This window comes from Lissotriton vulgaris, chromosome 11, assembly GCF_964263255.1.
Source record: "Lissotriton vulgaris chromosome 11, aLisVul1.2, whole genome shotgun sequence".
Lineage (NCBI taxonomy): Eukaryota > Metazoa > Chordata > Amphibia > Caudata > Salamandridae > Lissotriton > Lissotriton vulgaris.
Window position 1 is genome coordinate 170627701 of NC_141699.1, and position 16541 is coordinate 170644241.

The window sequence follows — 16541 nt, forward strand, 5'->3', positions numbered from 1 at the left end:
GAGGACAGCCTTGGTATTTTGGTGTTTTAAATTTTGTGAATACAGTGAAATCACTTGCCAATTATGATTTATGAATCTATGACTGATTGTGCCACAGCAATTCAGGCCTCAGCAAGCACATGCCCCATGAAAGCTAAGGACTGTATGAAGGTAACTGCTTTCTCTTTCAAGGGTGTGGCACTAGGATGTTCATATTCATCCTTAAGCACTCATGGTCAGGGAGCTCTTGTTCCTCTTGACCCACTGTATTGTTGAATTCTTCCTGTATGCCAAGTGAAAGACAATGGCCCTTCGTATTTTGTTGAAGGCCAAGTAAAGCCAAGCTTCTTGAATCGTTGTGCTAGATTCAAGTGTTCATTTCTACTTCTTTCTGTCCAGGCATTTAAGGCTTCTTTGTTACAATTCCCGGCTTCTTTGGAAACCATATTTGTCTTGTAGGGCAGGTTTGTGTGGTATGCCTATTGGTTACCAGGTTTTCAACTACCCATTTTCGCAGTGGCTGTGACTGGAGTAGGAGTCAATATCGCTTTGCTTTAGTTACAGAAATGTCTGATTATTATAATGTGTGATTATATTGTAACTCCTAAGGATACAAGGTGAGTTTGTGATTATATGGGTGTGATAATGCAAGTGCCTCAACATTTCTGATATACATTATATAAAATATTTCAGGATGGAGTTCTCCTCTCTCCTATTTTGCTTTGCCTGTATTGTTTTTGCAGTATAATCCAATGGCCAGCGTTACCCTGATTCTTGGGTCAACGTGCTGGGCATATTTGCAGGGGAGAAAACTATCTTTCGGATGTTGATTCAAGGAGGCGGGACTACTACAGTAGCAGAAGAGACATTTCCTGCACCTTGGGAACACTACTGCTGCACTGGGGAACCTCAGCTGACAAAGATAAGCAGTTGTTGTGGAACCTGCGTCTTGGGCAAAATATCTGGAAGTTTGAGCTGGCCAGAGCTGCTGGCTCTACTAGCTTGTATCCTAAGGCTCTCAGGATCTAAAAACCCAGGTCCACTAGAAAGAGTATAGAATTTGATATGGGATCTCTGGTCGCTACGGGATCCCAGGAGGTTGCCTGGACTAGAAATATAGTGCGCTGAAATTAGTGAAGGTAGCAGCAACGGCATTCAATTATAGGTATTGACAAACAGTCAGAGAGGCCAGGATTGCTGGAATTGTCTTCAGGCTACCCTTCTCTTGTGTGGGAGATCCGAAATGCAGCAGTTGGGAGCTGGAGCAGGTTTGGGCAAGGCAGTTTCTGATCTCAGCCATACTTGCAAACCCCCTAAAGAGAGAGATTGACCTGTGCACCACCATATGATACATGTCTTTACTTTCCAATTAGTGCTTATTGAGAATGTGAAAGTGTACCAATAAAGTCACATATCTGCCTACACATCCTGAGCTTTAAAACTCTCTGCAAGTCCCTTTCTACCCCTATGTCTCCCCACCCCCACACATACACTCAACTGCAATATTCTGATCTCATCATCTACCCCTTACGAGTTGTCAGCCCTTTTTCAAAACTTTGTCCATTTAAGTTTGTCAAGACCTAATATTTGCAGGTTCTGTGGCCACAATAGACCCCTGTGTTCCATATTGAGATAGCTAACTACTAGGCCACAAAACTTCTAAAATATCTCCTGATGATTAGTCAAGCCGTAGGCCAGTTTTTCCTGACTTAATATGACCATAGTTTTTGTAGCCGATGTATGTAGGGTGGAGGGTCTCTTTGGCCTCAGGAGGACAAGGTTGCCATTTTTATCCCGGAGTTTAAATCTTCAAAGGGCATGCCGAAGAGTATTGTTACAGGGGTCTCTCTAAAATCTTTAGAAGTTATTTGAAATATAGTGATCAGTACTTCGTGTCAGAAGTGAGCTAGTTTTAGGCATGCCTACAATAAGTACCATCACTCCTGCCACCTGTTGTTAGAAATCTTAAGCCTCAATATGGTTTAGTGCCATCTGTACAAGATTTTACATGTGGTTTATGGTAATATTGAGTTCCTCTCCCACTGCTCCTGGTATATGTGTTTCGTCTGTGAAGAAACTATGTTGACAAAGGAATATAATTTAGAATCAACGTGGCTACTGGATGTTAAAGTTTTGATGAATTTCTTATAGGGTGTCTATTCACATGTATCCCCCGACAGATCTGTGTTAAGCCCAGTGTCTCGGTTGTAAGTAGCAAAAGCATTCTTTCTCCGGAAGGCCAACTTTTTAAATATCCTCTAACAATGTATGATGCTGTTTGTGAAAAACTTCGTACAGTCTCAAGTATTCCCCCTCCCCCCTCCCTTCTCCATTTTGTAAAGGCTTCTGATTCTGATAGCAGGGCTGAGCTGGCTTAATTGAGTATTGCTAAGGTATGGGGTCTGTAGGGAAGAAAAAGTTGTCAATCGCCTTCTGCTACCAGTAGAGTCCCTAACCAAAAGGGTAGCAATTGTTACAGGGGAAATATGAAGGTTCTTTCCTCTCTCGGGCTTCTGAACACAGATCTCTTCTCTTCCCTCTTTGGTCTAGCAGACAGATTCTGCTCAATAAAACACCAGGCCCCATCAGTGTTACCTTGCAGCCATTTAATCATAAGAAATCAATTCTGTGCTTCCCGATAGTAAGCAAAGAGACGTGGGTCCCCCATTCCTACCTGGCAGGGCGGTAGTGAACAAACCTTCCAGCTTAATCTGGGACTCTCCCATTCACCCCTCCCCCACCTCCCATTGTACGTGTTACAAAGCATTTGGTGGTGATTCAAGAACCCCCTGTTAAAGAGGCAGTGTTTGTTATCAATAAGGGTCTGAAACATGTGAATTGGCAGTGTTATAAATTTGTAAACTGAAAGTCATCTAAGTGATCATTTAATCTATCAATGTCCGATTTCGTGGGTTGCAATCTTTAATTAATTGTTTGAGACAGAGACAATGATTTGTTATTTTGATTAAACGGTTGGGCAATCCAGTATACTCGCGTGTACCAGAGTAAACTCAAGGATGGTAACAAGGGTGTCAGAAGTAATCGAGTGGACCACATGGTCTGTAGAAATTAGATCTCTTCAGATTAGGAGCAGATTTATCAGGCCTCAAGTGGGTAAACTTTCGCCGACAAGAAACATAAGGCCACCACTAGATTTTTAGACCTGGGGCTAATAACAGCGAAGCTTCTCATAACCAAGAGGTGGAAGTTCCCTCTCCTGCCCCCACAATTGCTTGGCGATGACCTCTGCTGAACTGGGCCAGGGTGGAGGGGATGGCGCTCCAAAGGGAATATCTCCTTGGCTTATGCAAATTCACCATAGCGCCTCAGTGGGATGCTATGGTACTGACACTCCAGGATATGGTCACTGGCGCAGGAGGTTTGAACGAGCTGACGGAGCCTGGCATTCAATGCTCGCCTCATGCCCTCACATAGGCTTAAGAGCACTGACTTCCAAGCGTCTTGAATTCTGTCCTTGTCACTGGATCTGGTAAACTCTAGTCCTCTTCTCCCCCCCTCCCCAACCCCCACCTCCCGGGCTCTACAAGGCACAGAAACAGGTCCCGGCCCCCTCATTATCTTATGTTGTCCTCATTATGTTGTACCCTATGTCCACGGTTGACCCATAACGCACCATGTTCTAGCTGTGTTTACATACTCTGGCGATGCGGTCTTTGGAACTAGATACCCCCCTTTTACCAGGGGGCGTGATCCTTGGACTCTTGCAATGGACTACCATGTAACCTAAAAGTCATACATTGACTAATGGCGTATTTGTATCAGTTCTATTGTTTAACGCTGCCACATACACTATGTACGCTGTCGGGATTTTTTCCATAAAACTGTGCAAAATGCTAAAACAAAATGTTAATAAAAAGATTTAAACAAAAAAGTGGGTAAACTTTCGCCGGATCAACAGTTGATGAATTTACACTTACCTTCACATTTCTTAAGATGCGTGGAAGCTGTTACACTGACCTTTGCAGTGGTAGCACTTGCGGTCCTTTGATAGAAAATGTATGTTGAGAGTGACTGGAAGAGGTCGCATAGGCCTGCTGGACATCTATGGCTCATCAGGCTGTGTTCAGAGTTCGGGAGTGGATGATGGGGTGGAAGGCGGAAGAGGGGTTATAAGGACCCTTACAAAAAAGAGTAGCGATTTGAGTGGAGGAAGCTCCTGATATTTTTTAGATCTTAGCCTGGAGACTCTAAAGAGTCGCCTTGCAGGACGGCCCTAATGAAGCTAGACAAGCAATCTTCAGTTTGACATCCTGTAAATCATAACACACTTGGGGGGGAATAGAATGCCCTCATACCAGTTGGTGTAGGCCAAATGTTCTAAGACCAACTGAAGAAAGGGAACAATCTGACATGGGGTAGGGGAAGAGGCATGGTACACAGTGTCGTTGTTGAAATACTCCTATAATATGGCTTCTAACAAACCTGGTAATTTCTATTATTTTTTATTTTTATTTTGGAGGTACTTAAAAAGCACAAACCTCTTGCCTCGAGGAAGCAGAGTAGGTTAAAACATTCTGCAGACGTTATTTATTTGTTTTTTGAATTTTTCAAAAAAACTTTATTGAGCTCAATAAGTTAGGTACAGTACACTGTGCAGCAATTGATAGTGAATCGACACATTGGTAGCCTTTACAAACCGAGTGAATGAAAAAAAAGCAACAATCCCACTAACAGGAGTCTGAGGCACAAAAAAATATGTGTCGAGTACATCATAGAGTGCAAGAGAAGCCCACATCACGGGTGCACCCCAACCGCTCCTTAAGTGAAGCTGAGAGGGATGTAGCGGGGACCTAATGAAGAGGGGAGGAGGGCGGGGACCGACCAGCACCGGCCGCCGCCGCGGGCAGAAAACCGTCAGGGAGCGTGGGAGAGGCAGGCACCGCTAGGGGGCAAGCAGGAATGAAGGTAAGACACCAAAGGACCCCAAATATCAACTGGCCGGGAGTTAGAGGGCATAAGATCCCAAAACTCCGATAGCAGAGTCTGGCACCGCGCAGGGTCCTCCAGCCAACTTTCGACCTTGGGAGCAGGCCTACGACTCCAGCACATGGCCACCCTGCGACAGGCAAGAACAAGCAGCATAGCAATAAGGTGGCGGGAAGCATCCGGTCCAAATTTTACAAACCCAAGAAGGCACAAGGTGGGGTCAGGGGGAAGCCAGGGTACCGGTAATTGCCACGATTGTGGAACACGCTCCCTCCGAAAACTGGGATACCCTCGGGCACAGCCATGCCCGGTGCGCGAAGTCCGCATCAGGGGCGCCACAACGCATGCAGGTATCGTTAGGTATGAGTCCCATCTTGTGGAGCTGGGCAGGGGTTCAGTATATCCTGTGCAGGAACTTGAAATGTATCAGACGAAGCTGGTAGTTGGATGACAGCTTCTTCGTCTGGTTACAACAGTAGAGCCAGTCTGCCTGCACTATGTCGATGCTGAGGTCCGCACCCCACGCCACACGCGCACAGTCAGTGGAGATAGAGGTTGCCATTAGTGAAGAGTGTATCATTTGGTGAACATTTTGTGCGGGGACTGGGATGTGTTCACTAGGTCGAGGGCCGGCATGGTGGGAGGGGGAATGTGGGGTGCAAAGTCCGGCAAAAGGAGCGCAGCTGGTAGAATAAAAGCGTGTCCAGTGGACCTGATTACTCCGGGAGAGAATAGAAAGTGTCGCCGGGATAAAGATCAGCAACCATCCGCAATCCCAGACGTGTTGCATGCTTAGACATACCAGAGGGCTGAAGCGGGGGGGAAGTAGGGTGATTCACTATTGGCACAGCGTTTGCGGAGAGTAAAGGGAGATTTGAAAGCCGGCGAAGACCAGTCCAAGCCCAGCACAGCGTCTCAACAGTAGCCACCTCCGCCCGGGGACGGACAGCAGGCACAAAAAGCGCAGTGGTTAAGGGCCAAGGAGAGGCTATATCCACATCGAACGCCACATGGGGCTGGTAAGGAGTGGGATGAACCCAGAAATGGAAAAAAAGTGGCCTGTGCACAGATAGCATATATCTTGAAGTCCGGAGCACCCAGACCACCAGCGGACATGGGTAGAGTGAGAATATCATACGCCACCCTCGGTTGTATACATGCCCAAACAAGTGAGATGATCAGAGAGCGTAACGTACAAAAGAAATGGGCGGTGAGGAGAATCGGGACATTCCGGAATAAGTAGAGGAATTTCGGCAACACAACCATCTTGGCGATGGCGATCCGGCCAGCCAGAGACAGTGAAAGCCTGCCCCAAACGGAAATCTTAGATTCCAGCCAATCTATCGCGCAGCCAAAGTTTGACCTCCACAATTCGTCAAGGTCTCTGCTTAACCAGATACCCAAATATCGCGTTGGGCCAGCCGCCCACACAAATGGGAAATCAGGAGTGAACGAGACAGTGGCATCCGTCAGAGGAAACAGGACCGGCCTACTCCAATTTATTTGTACGCAAAATCGTCTGATTTCCCTAACCAAGGGGCTGAGGTTGTCCGGAGGGTGGCGGACATACAGAGTTGCATCGTCCGCATACATGGAGACAAGAAGGGAGCGAGAAGAAAAGCCCATTCCCCTTTGCGTATGATCCTGCCTGAGCCTGGCAGCAAGGGGCTCCATTGCGATGGCAAAAAGCATAGGTGATAAAGGACACCCTTGCCGGGTGCCTCGGCGGATACCAACGGGGTCGGTGACCTGACTCTTAACATGTAAATGGGCCGAAGGGGTGTTGTAGAGGAGCCTGATTTTACCAAGAAAATTTCACTGAAGCCCATACGGGGTAAAAGATAAAATAGAAAGGGCCACTCGAGGGGATCAAACGCTTTCGTTGCATCCAGCAGGAAAGCCACGACAGAGAGGTTAGGATTAATTTGGTGGAGGACGGAAAAAATAGTTTGGAGGTTATGTGAAGTTGCCCTCCCGGGAATAAAGCCGGATTGATCCGAGAGCGATGACTGGCATAAGGAGCAGAAGGTGAGAAGCGATAAGTTTGGCAAAGATTTCGTTATCAGTATTAATAAGGGAGAGGGGGCGATAGGAATCACGACGATCAGCGGGTTTGTCTGGTTTAAGGAGCAAGGTGATCAAGGCTTCCTGGAGAGACTGCGGAAAAAGACAATTGTCAAAAAACTCCTTGTACATGGCCGCCAAATGCGGCTCTAAGAGGTCAGCATACATTTTATGAAAGGAGGCCGGGAGACCAGCAAACCCCGGAGCTTTGTCCCCGGGTAAACTGCTAATGGCCGCGAGAATTTCTTCCCTAGTGAAGGGCGTGTCCAAGAATGCCCGGTGGTAGTCCTCCAGCCAGACCGGCGCAATAGAGTCAATGTATTGATTAAAGGCCTTGCGCGATGGGGGAGCACCTGCCGAGTATAGCTGCGTGTAGAAGTCCAAAAAACGGGAACTTATCTCCTCGGGGGCATTAGTTCTAGAAGGGCCCCCATCTTCCAGGGCAGTTACGTAGGAGGCCGTACTTGGTGGGCGGAGAAGATTAGCAAGAGTGCGGGCCGGGCGATCGCCCTCACCGAAACGACGTGCCCGGCTCTCGCAGCCTAAAAAGGAGAGTTTACGATCTGCTGCTTCAGTGAACTCGGTATGTATTTGGCATATGCAAGCTAAGTTGTCAGGACTAGGGGATGCAGCATGGGCGGCATCCAACTCCCAGATCTCCTTTTCAAGCTCTGCAAGAGTGGAACGAAGAGAACGGAGCACACCAGATTGTTTGGATATACACTCACCGCGAATTACCGTCTTAAAACCCTCCCACAGGACGGATGCCAAGTCTACGGAGCCCTTATTAAGTTCGAAATAATTAACTATAGCAGTTTGGATTTCTGCGCAGAGTACCGAGTCTCATAAGGCATTTGGTGGAAGACGCCAGAAGAAGGCATGCTTTGGAGATTGGGGAAGGCGGATCTGGACCGGCGAGTGGTCTGAAAAAGTGTGCGCCATATGTGTTGCATCAGTAAGCCAGTAATCCGACGTCCGGAGAGGTAAGCCAGTAATCGATGCATGACCAGCACCCCCTTGCGCTGGACACACAGGTGCCCTCCCGGCCATCGGGCCGGAGGTGGCGCCCTGCGTCATAGAGTGAGTTCTCGAGTATAATAGAGGAGAGGGCCGTAGTGGCACGAGGGTGGAACGCCTGGAGACCAATCCTATCGAGCGCAGCAGATAAAGCAACATTGAAATCCCTAGACAAACGCAGCAGGACCACAGGAGGAGATGAGGTAGCAGATGTGATTAAAAAAAAAACAGGTCATCAGTGTTGGGACCATAGACCGCAGCGAGTGTAATCGGTTGGGCCAGCAGTGAACCGTGCATTATGGCATATCTGCCCTCTGGGTCGGTGAGTGTGTGAGCAGTGTGCCAGGGAAGACCGTGGCGTATGCCAGGGAAGACCGTGGCGTATTAGAATGGAGACTTCCCTAGTGTGGCAGGAGTAGGTGGAAGATTGAGTTTCACCCCAATAGCGAGCCTGGAGACGGCAAAGGGAGGAGGGTAGGAGGTGCGTCTCCTGCGGCATACAAATGTCGACCCGATGTCTCTGCAGATGTGAGTGTATCAGCCGTGCCTTACGGTGATCGTTTAGGCCATAGACATTCCAGGTCCAGCATATTGTGTCAGACATGAGGGAGAGGTGGTATGTGTGGCGAGGCGCAGCGCAGGAGAGGAGCACCGCAAGTCGGAGATATCTGCACGAATTAGAAGGCAAGCCGGAAGACCCCTGAAGAGTTTTGTGTAGTCCCCCTTGGCGGTGGAGTGAGGGCTTAAAGACAAGGCCATTTGAGGGGTGGACCAGGTGCCCCACTCAACTACATTGTTCCAGCTGTAAGGCTAGGGGATCAGGGCCAACATAAAGCAAAGTTTCCTGGAGGCTACAGTCAGCAGAAAAGGCCAAGCACAGTGCAGTTTCATGTGTGTGACATATAGGAACAATACCAAACAGAAGAACAGCAAAAGACAGCAAAAACAAACCCACAGGCAAAGATCGAGCCCTCAACCCAGACCACCCACGAACCCCGATCCATCCCACTGACCCAAATAGAAGAAACCCCACCAACCCCGCACCCACTCCAACCCCCCAATTAGGCTGAGACCCCACCCCGGGAACCCACAACTGGGAAGGGATGACACCGCAAGAACAGTGGGAATCATCCCGGTGGGGGCATGGCGGGACTCTGCGAACACCCCTGCAAAGAAGCAGGGTGGCTAAGATTGGGTTGGTAGGTGGCATACAAAACAGACATCATATTAAACTAGAAAAGTTGTCCACACAGTCAATCGTTGTCGCTCAATCGGTCAGCGCTCCCAAGTGGAGACTTGGGAGGGGAGGAACGGGCTTCCCTCTCCAGCCTCTTAGGGAATGCCAGAGCCTCACTCGGGTCAGGAAATACAAGTGTCTTGGAGCCCTGTCGTATCCTTAACTTCGCCGGGTAGGCCAGGGAGTATGTGACACCATTTTTCTGGAGGATGCGCTTGGCCGGCAGGAACTGCCTTCTGGCAGCTTGTACAGTGAAGGTGTAGTCCGGATAGAAGGAGAGAGTATTGCCCTGGTGCTTAATGGTGCCCTTGTTAGCTCGGAGGATGGCATCACGGGCCTGGAAATTCAGGATTTTCACCACTATGAGCCGGGGTGGCAGACCAGGACCAGGGCGCAGGCCCAGGGAACGGTGGGCTCGTCCAACGACGATGAACTGGAATAAGACGTCCCCGAAATGTTCCTTGATGAGTTGCTCTATGAAGTCCTCCACTTTTGAGATGTTGGTTGACTTTGGAAGGCGCGTGATACAAAGATTGCTCCGACAAGAGCGGGCTTCTAAATCCTCATTTTTATCCAGGATTACGGCCAGGATCTTGTCCATCTGAAGTAACTTATGCCTGTCCTGGGTGGCCGCATCCTCGGCATCAGACACCCTGGATTCGACATGGAGCAGTCTGTTATCATGAGAGTAAACAAAGGCTTTCACCGAGTCGAGGCGCGCTGAAAGTTGATCGAGCTGGGACGCTATTCCGTTAACGGTCGACTTTACTTCCAGCATAATCGCCTTGAGATTGTCGTCCCGGCTCAGGGGGGTCCATCGTGCCAGAGGAGTCGGCGCCGTCTGAACCCGCACCGTCCTGGCATGAGGGCAATGAAGGCAATCTTGGGCTGCTTAGGATCAGATTTCCCCATAACAATGGACACTCCAGACGGGCATCAGACCGCGTGGGGGAGGAGAGGAGCAGACCAGGAGTGGAGTCCACTATTAGCCAGCGGCCAGTGCCGTAGAGCCAGGAGGAGAACCAGGCCAGGATCCAGAGGCTGAGCAGGCGCAGCAAGTCAGGAGTCGTGTCCCACACGAGCAGCGCAGGGGACAGACAGCGGCCAGAGATCGAGAATGGGAGCTGGTACAGAGTCTTTAGCCCGGCCGCCTCCAGCCGATGGTAGAGGAAACCGGGTGCAGAGCTCCAGGCACAAACAGCATGAAAATGGCGACGGGGCAACAGTGGGGGTCAGTCCCAGGGAGCTGCGTGGTGCTTGGGCAAATGGCGCAACTGTCCAGGGAGCAGAGGAGGAGGGAGGGGCCCACTCCGGTGGCAGGGGTGCAGAAGAGTGAATCCGGCGGGAGGCACCAGGCTGGTGGTGAAAAGCCACAGCAGGAGGCCTGAGGAGAGTCAGCAAAGCAGTGCCCCCGCAGGCTAAACCTTAGAAGAAGTGCAGATAAAAGCAGGGAGATTAGGCATCCGTGCACCAGGCCCAGAAGTCACCGATGCATGCCAGGACAGGCTGATGTGGCAAGAACAGCAGGCTCAGGGAGGGGGCCCCTGTATATCCAGGGCCTTGCACCAGGGCCCAGTGAAGCTTGCCAGAGGTGTTCGTGATGGCTGGGGCAGCAGAAGGCCTCCCCCACTGTGGCCCAGGGACAGGCCGCTGAGCTAGTGGCAGAGACTCCCAGGCCGGCCTTAACGCAAATAGAGAGGGCACCCCAAGGGTGGAGAATGCCAACGGGGGAACACGTGGGGGTCCGCCGCTCCCCCAACGAGGCCCAGGCGCCGCGGCACTCGCACAAGGTGGAGAGGAGACCCAAGACTGGAGCTAAGCCGTGGCCCACCCCGTACCCGGCCGCACAGCAGACGGTCCCCAACCCCGCCAGCGACCACCCAGAGGGAGCGCCACTCCCCGCACTCAAACAGCACTGGCAACGGGCAAAACAACAGACCCAGCGAGGTGCCCTGGATCCACGCAGCACAGGAGACAGCAGGAGCGGCCCTCCGGAGGCCGAAGCGTGTGCACAGCGCCGGCCACGAGATCCGCAGAGATGGCAAGTAAGGGAGCGGGAGTTGGGGCGGGCGATTCACTGTGCCCAAAGAAGTCTGGAAATCCTTTTTGGTGCAGGAGGAGTTCGGATGCCAGCAGAATAATGGCGGATTAGAAAGCTTGGCCGGCAGAGTTCACTCAGAGTGCGGCCATCTTGCAGCCAGCCAAGCCACACCCCCCTTCTGCAGATGTTATGGTTTGGTTTTGTAAAGCATTGTGTTGCCACAAGCAAATAATGGGAACACAGGTATGCATTTAAAGCAGAGGAGTAGCAGGTTACATCTCAGTTACAGTTGCACATCATTTAAAAGGTACTCTTCGCAGATTATTTCGGTGGATCACAGTAGTGTGGCAGAGGACTATTGTACAATCATTTGATAATGAGTAGGCTAGACTATGGCAATGCTTTGTATGTTGGAATGGCTGATTATTTTTTTACACACTTCCAATTGATTCAAAATTGCGGTGGCAGGATTAATTTACAGTAACCCCAGCAGGAGTTAGGACACCGTTAGTCTAAATTGTCTTCACTGGCTTCCAGTTCTCAAGAGTCATCTTTAAGTTACTTTGCCATATGCATAGATCTCTATGACATCAGTCAAGCGACCTTGTGTGACAGTCACTTTCTACAAGCATGCACACGTTCATCGCTCTGCTAAACAGGCTTTGATACAAAGCAGGCGAATTAAAGCGATCCATAATGGGTGTGCGCTCTTTTAATTTTCTGGCAGCTTCTCACTGGAATGTCCTTCCTCTTAGTTCACACTTGAGTTTGGACCTTTTCAATTTTCGGAGGATGCTGAAGACATGACTTTTTCTTCTCAAATGGTATTTATGATTTATGGATTATGGTTGGCATAAAGTCCAGTGCCCATATATGCCTTCGGGAATGATTGAGTGCTCTATAAATAGCTTAAAAATAAAATAAATAAATAAGAGGTCCTTAATTACAAAGAGTCCATGCAGGCTTTACATTGCTGTTTCCTTGATGGAGGGATTAAATTGAGACTAATACAGTGAGAAGGGTAGGGTCTAGAGTTTTTGAGGTGCAGTGTTGCTAATTGTAGGTAGGGAGGGAGATGTGTTTTCCCTCCTAGTTTTGGGTACTCTCCAGAACAGTTGGTTGGTGCTGCATGTGGTATGGGTCCACCCAGTAAAAGGGATTTTGTCTGTTCGGTAGTCTGGATTATGTGTGTATATGGCCTTGCAGTTTCTGCACATGGATTTAAATTTATTGTGAAATGGTATTCCAGTAAGTAGCTATTTTCTGAGTATGTGGGCGATGTAGACAAACAATAATTCTTTAGTGATTAGTTGTGATATATATTGTACTACTTGAGGAAGGTGGAAGCTGAAACTTAATGGAAGTAAGTTTTTGTTCTTTGGTGAGTCCAGTTGTTTGTCACTATGTAATCTACAAGATACATAGATGGGAGTTAAGAATAGTAAATTTACACTTACCTACATTTACTTATCTTGACGATATAGTTGCAGTTCCTACGGCCTAATGGGGCCCCATCTGTGTTTGGGCTGTAGAAGGGATAAATTAGTCATTCCCTTATTGAAGGAGGGGGGATGTAGACCATGTCGTCCTGCTTTCTTATATTTGCAGCTGCTGGACAGCGTGTACTGTTGTGGTGTTATGACTGGTTTTTTAAAGAACATCATGAAAGTAAGGAAAAGGATAAGTAGTTAAAAATGTATATGTAAATGAATTTGCACGTATAATAAGCTGTTCTTAAATGTTTTAATATGCTCAGCTTTTGTATTATCTTCTCTTTTTATCAAATGAACTGTGGAATTATTGTGCATATTTGGATTTTACCTGTTTGCTTTTATGATTTTTAATGTCTAAAATCAAATAAAGCATATTTTGACTTGACTATTCATTTCTGATGGATGCATCTGCCAGTGGATTCCTCACCTTGTGAATATCCCCTGCGCCAGTAGCATTCAGAAATTTTTCGTAGCTCTCCATGCCGATGAGGATGACGTCATAGAAGCCTGGCTCCGCACGCTGCTCTGCTGACATCACTGAAGCCATAAGAGTGCCTCGTCGGCGTGATGACGTCAGTTCCCTTTTTTCCGCGCCATCGGTGCTAACGTTTTTTTGGGACTCTCTGTGGTTTTCTTGTTACTTTGTTTTTCTGGACCGTGTTTCTGGTCTTCTCTTGTTTCTTTCTCGAAGATGTCGTCGAGAAAGTCAGGGTTCAAGCCTTGTAGGGAGTGCGGAGGACATATGTCCATCACGGATCCCCACAAAGATTGTTTCTGGTGCCTTTCGTCAGATCACAACATCGAGGGTTGCGCTTGCTGTCGGAAGAGGAACCCGAAGGCTTTAAAGGAAAGAGAGGCCAAGCTGTTTATGGCGAAGATGAGGAAGGAGAAGAGAGGTCGAGATCCAGGTCGAGGTCAGGCTCGAAGTCGACGTCGAATCATGCTTCTAAATCAAAGAAGCATAAGAAGAGGCACGGCTCTCAACGCCGTTCACATAAAGATACAGCTCCGAAATCGACCTCTCCAGCTCGACATCGTTAGGACTAAGTGTCTCCTTCTCCCTCTGGCTCGATTCAGGGTTCTCCTATTCGATCGAATTCGCCTGTGGCTTCACCGGCGCATTCTCCGATGCCGGCTGCATCTCCGACGTCGGTTCATTCTCTAGCTCCGGTGGAAGAGGCTCAGGTACCTGATGAGTTGTCGACTTCATTGGCTCCGCCGTTCGCTCGGATTGGGCCGAGTCCAATGATGCATCAGCCATACTCTATACCGGCGCCTACCCACCTTTCCCTGGCCACGATCCATCACATTACTTGAATGCAATGTATGGAGTCTTTGCAAGAGCTGTGTACCCCTCTGGAGCGCCTTCAGGTCACATGGGTCCTATGGCCTTTAATCTGGGGGTTCCTCAGGCCTATGCTCAGGCTCTCTTTATGCCATTCCTTCCAGCGGCGTCATCCTGGCATTTCCCAGCGCCAAGGACGTCGACGCAGTTCCCTTCATATTCGGCGTCGTCGGCTCGACTATGTTCGGCTCAGGCTGTGCCTCCGGATCCGTGTTCGACCCCAGCTCCGTCGGAGACGTGTCGACGCAGTTCCCTTCATATTCGGCGTCGTCGGCTCGACTATGTTCGGCTCAGGCTGTGCCTCCGGATCCGTGTTCGACCCCAGCTCCGTCGGAGTCGTGTCTGGCTCTGCCGACTCCGGTTCCGAGGATAAGATCAAGGCGGGAGGCACAGAGGATATTGGAGGAGCAGCGTTTTCGAGAGGAAGAAATGGAGGAAGGTGAATGTGATGAGACCGCGTTACTCACCCCGTCTGGACTTCCTCCCCTTGGACGACTGCCCTTCTCAGAAATGTATCCCGAGGCGTCCATGAAAGCAACCCTGACAACAAGATCCCCGCCCCTCTCTTTCTTGCAGGAACCAATCTGAGAAGGACACGTACCGGAAGCACATCGCCCTGACCCCGGAAATCCCGCCTCCACTCCGACTCCGAAACAGGGAAAAGACGTAAGCCGAGGGAGAGACGCCGTCGGAGCAGAGATCTCATGGCAGGAGACTCGGACCGCAGTGGAGGAGGAGCAGGCGAACGAAGAAGCAGACGTGTGGACGGAAGACTGGTGGAGTCCCTAGGAGGTGGCTGAAGAGCGGCCGCAACTCATCGGAGAGGTGCGGCGGAGCGTGTGAGTACCAACAAACCACCCCCTTTGAGCACATTAGGTGCTCTGTATATAGTAGCCCTGTATATATTTAGTCTCTCTTTTAGACACAGATCTGATAGCACTGTAAAATCCTGTAAAGCAACCGGCACCCTGTAAAACACTACGAACTACTCCAATTCCTTCACGCCTTTCACCCGGACACCCTTCTTCTTTCTCCCTAAACCCTCCTCCCCGATTCCCTTCCCTCACAGCCATCTTCCGAGTCTCTCACTACCATCCTGGTTTTGGTAACGGTTGTGACTACAGCAAGCCCAGCAGGACTAACGGCTCCTTATTTCTTTTCTCTTCCTGACCTCCGAGGACCTACCCCCTTCTCCGGACATCCCGACTTCCCGAGAACCCAAGACCCCCGCACCAAAGACCCAAGACCCAGCCCACCTCGAGAGGATCAAGACATCTTACCTTGGAGCCTCGTTTTATTTGTTTATTTCCTGGAAACCGACTTTGTGTTGAAATAAATGTACCGATATTGCCCACTACATTTGGCCTCCTTGCCTGCTTTACCAGCCCGCCGTCACCCCACGTTCACAGTGAACTTCAGGAGTCAGAGGACTTGTTTGAAGATCTAAGGGTGGCAAGTGGCCGTGATATGTCACCAGATTAGGAACTTTCTCCTCCTTCAGAGGCTCCTTCTAAAGATGTAGCTCCTTACCATACAGTGATAAGGAAGGCAGCTGAGATTTTAGACCTGCAGCTTCCTACAGCTGAATTCAAACCTAATATTTTGACGGAGGTTCTTCATTCTCCCTCCACTGTCATCGAACCTTTGCTGCCTTTCAATGATGCCATCACTGAGCCAATTTTGGAGGTTTGGCATAAGCCCTTTTCGGCTCCAGCAGTATCAAGATCTGTTGCTAGGAGGTACAGGGCGGCTCCAGGAGATCCGCACTTCCTGACATCTCATCCTTTTTTCTGAGAGCCTGGTGGTTCAGGCTGCATGTTTAAAGAAATCTTCTGGGGCCTTTCCTCAAGTCAGTAGTGATAGAGACTCGAAAAAGCTTGACCAGTCGGCCAAAAAGGTATTCTCCTCAGCAAGTATAGCCTTGAAGTCCACAAATGCCACCTGTCTTTTGGGCCGTTACATCCACGCTCTAATGGAGTCGGCAAAACAGCTTGCTCCTAAATTGTCTGAGGAGGACAGACAGAATTTTAATGAGGTGTTATCGGAAACTCAAGCTGCTGCACGCCAGGTCATTCAGAGTGTCTTGGACACTGTGGACTCTGTTGCCAGGATTATGGGGTCATCGGTGGCCACAAGGAGAAGTGCCTGGCTCAAGTCGTCGGAGTTCTCTCCGGAAGTGCAGGCAACACTTCTTGACCTCCCTTTTGGTGGTTCTGGGGTGTTTGGTAAAAAGGCAGACGCAGCCTTCGAAAATTCAAGGACAGGTAGGCTACAGCCAAGTCTCTGGGATTACAAGCGCAGTCTAGAGGTTCCTCTAACTGAAGGTACAGAGGTTTTGGAAGGTCGTCCTTTCGGACCTACAGGCAGCCTCAGCAACAGCAGCAGCAAAATACCCTGTATAAGACCTACAGGGGCAAG

At 49.5% G+C, this 16541-nt stretch overlaps 1 protein-coding gene across 8 annotated transcripts in view; it reads left to right on the forward strand.

Annotated features, from left to right (window-relative positions):
• Window positions 1-16541, forward strand: part of ACAD10 (acyl-CoA dehydrogenase family member 10) — a 627389-nt gene that overhangs the window by 218350 nt on the left and 392498 nt on the right. The window lies entirely within an intron of this gene.